Source organism: Notolepis coatsorum (assembly GCF_963971535.1).
Source record: "Notolepis coatsorum genome assembly, chromosome: 7".
Lineage (NCBI taxonomy): Eukaryota > Metazoa > Chordata > Actinopteri > Aulopiformes > Paralepididae > Notolepis > Notolepis coatsorum.
Genome location: NC_140171.1, coordinates 1,872,956 through 1,876,347, shown reverse-complemented (window position 1 = coordinate 1,876,347; position 3,392 = coordinate 1,872,956).

The window sequence follows — 3,392 nt, the reverse complement described above, 5'->3', positions numbered from 1 at the left end:
GGCATGCCCAAACACAGGACTAGGTCAGAAAAGAAAGAAAGAAACTGATTCAGAAAAAGAAGGCTTCAACTATGGTAGTTTGGGAGCTGGAGAGTGCAAACACCTCTAACTATAACAACTATAATGGTCAAAAAGAAGGCTTCAACTATGCTAGCTTGAGAGCTGAGGGTGCAAACACCTCTGTCAAAGACTAGAATGAAACTGGGGCTTAAATAACACTGCCAGGTCAGACACGCCCAGACATGCCCAAACACAGGACTTGGTCAGAAAAGAAAGAAAGAAACTGATTCAGAAAAAGAATGAATGAATGAATGAATGAAAACTTTATTTAACAGATTGCAGAATGGGTACAATACAGTACGGCTCAATACATACAATTGTTAAGGGGATGCAGACCTGAGAAAGACGTTTGTCTTGTTTCCATCAGGGTCCCCCATTTTCAATTCATATAGAAGGCTTCAACTATGGTAGTTTGGGAGCTGGAGAGTGCAAACACCTCTAACTATAACAACTATAATGGTCAAAAAGAAGGCTTCAACTATGCTAGCTTGAGAGCTGAGAGTGCAAACACCTCTGTCAAAGACTAGAATGAAACTGGGGCTTAAATAACACTGCCAGGTCAGACACGCCCAGACATGCCCAAACACAGGACCAGTTTGGACGCCATCTTGAAAATGATGCCTTTCCGGAAGGTGTATTTTCCTAGATTTTTAGTATGTTCACAAGCATGTCTAGAGGTACCAGAATCAAGTGAAAAATCATAGTTATATATTTTTTTCTATTGAGATATATAGCCATTTTAAGCTTGGTCTGCCGCCATTTTGGACGCCATCTTGAAAATTAAGCCTTTCTGGAAGGTGTATTTTCCTAGATTTTTAGTATGTTAGTGAACATGCCCAGAGGTACCAGAATCAGTTGAGAAATCCTTTGCACCATATTCTCAATTTGAGATATAGCCATTTTAATATCTCCACCGCCATCTGGGACGCCATCTTGGAAATGGCGGCTTTCGGGGGGGGGGGGGGGTCGATTTTGGTCGACTTTTAGTATGTTATTTAGCACGCCCAATACTATCGGAATCCATCTAAAAACCTTTTGTATAAATTTTTTTTGGGTTAAGTGCTTTTTTTTCATAGATTGCGTGTGTGTGCGTGCGCACGTCCTATCTCCGGTCTTTACTTTATATAATACGTTTGATGTTTATTTATTTTTACTCTTTGCATACAAGGTGGTCCACGAATTTTTTTTATAACAATGAATTAGTGGTCCGCATAAACAAAAAGTTTGGGAACCACTGCTCTAAGCCATAGTCATCCTTGTCAATGTTGTACTATAGTGCATGTACTATTGAAATAACCATAGCTTGCTAAATGTTCAACCGTTTGGTTTGTTGATTGATTGATTGATTGAAAAGTTTATTAACAGATTGCAGAATGGGTACAGTACAGTACAGCTCAATACATACAATTGTTAAGAGGATGCAGACCTGAGAAAGACTTTCATCTTGTTTCCATCAGGGTCCTCCATTTTCAATTCATCATATGACACACACGACATACAGATAGACAGTACTGCTACATCTATACATTTATGACATACCAGATTTTCAAATACAGTACTGTTTGTGATACTAAAAAAATCCAGAAAAAGAGTGTATATACATTTGACATAGAAACTGTGCATTGGGGGAGGTTAGGTAGGTGGGGTAGGGCTGTACATTGGAGGTGGGGGGGGGGGGGGGGGTAGGGGGGACACACACTGTACATTGGAATACTGACCTACATTTGACATAGAAACTGTACATTGGAGGAGGTTGGGTAGGTGGGGTGGGGTTGGGTGGGGCTGTACATTGGAGGTGGGGGGGGGGGGGGGTTGGGTACATTGGAATACTGACAAAGCCATGCTTGGTCTTTATTGTACAACTGGGTTAGGACATTTGTAGGGGCCAGTTTTGAATTGCAGTCTCCCGTAGGTGTTCTTTGAGAGTGTTTTTGAAGGTGGGTAGTGATTCACATTCCTTTACAGCTTTGGGTAGGGCGTTCCACATTGTTGTGGCATAATTGCGAAACGTGTTTAGTCCCTTGTTTGAGCCGAATCTGGGTTTTACATGATTTGTGGAGCTCCCTCTGGTGTTGTGATCGTGGTATTCACTGATCTTTGGGAAGTATTTTGACATGTACATGGGTACCTTGGTCGTGTAGTGTATCTTGTAGACCAGGCCCATTGCAAGTTGCTGTACTCTGTCGTCTACTCTAAGCCATCCTAAGTTGTCAAAGTGGGCAGGGGTGAGGTGGGTTCTAGGAGTAAGGTCAAGCAGTAGTCTGACCAGTTTGTTTTGAGATGTTTGTAATTTTGTTTTTAGCGCCTTTGAGGTGCTTTGGTACCATGAGGTGCAAGCATAGTCGTAGTACCCTTGAATGAGTGCTCCTGCCAGAGTCTTCAGGGTATTCTTGTTTACCAGTGAGGAGATCCGGTACAAGAATCGAGTTCGTTGGTTGACTTTTTTTATTACATTGGATGCCATTTTGTCGCAGGAAAGATTTGCCTCTAGGATGGAACCCAGGTAGGTAATATCTTCTTTCCTTGTGACAATATTGTCACCCACTGTAACTGAGAAGCCGTCTGTCTTGCTGAGTTTGTTATTTGAACCGAAGAGAATGGACTCTGTTTTGCCCATGTGTAATGATAGTTTGTTGTCGGCGAGCCATATGCAGATTTTGCCTAGTTCCGAGCTGAGGGTTTTTTCAACCTGTAACTTGTTCTTGTCAGAGACCAGCAGGGCTGAGTCGTCCGCAAACAGGAACAAGTTGCAGTCACAAGCTGACGACATGTCATTTGCATAAATTAGGAACAGTAGTGGTCCTAGTATGCTTCCTTGTGGAACACCACAGTTCACTGTGAGGGGGGGGGGGGGGGGGGATAGGGTACCGTTTACCTCCACCATCTGTTCTCTCCCCTCCAGGTAGGATTGTATCCAGCTCACTGATAAACTATCAAAACCAATTGCTTTTAGCTTGTCAATCAGAATGGTGTGATTGACAGTGTCGAAGGCCTTTTGTAGGTCTAGCATGACCATGCCGCTAAAAACGTCAGAGATGTAGTTATCATACTGCATACAATAATGGACTTTTATAAAAAATAAAAAAAGATTTAATAAAAAAGATTCCAAGCAAGAATCATAGCCAGGTTAATAACGTTTGCAATAAACCAAACCGTTTGTAAATCCGTCAAGATGTTTTGTTTGTGCAGATCATTCGACCATTACAGAATAGTCCACCGATGCAAGATGGCCGCCCGTGAACTACGCTGGAGACTCCGCCGTGAGCCATCTAGTGTTTATGTATATCTATGCTCCTCCTTCACATGATGGCGTCATCACTGTGAGACGACAA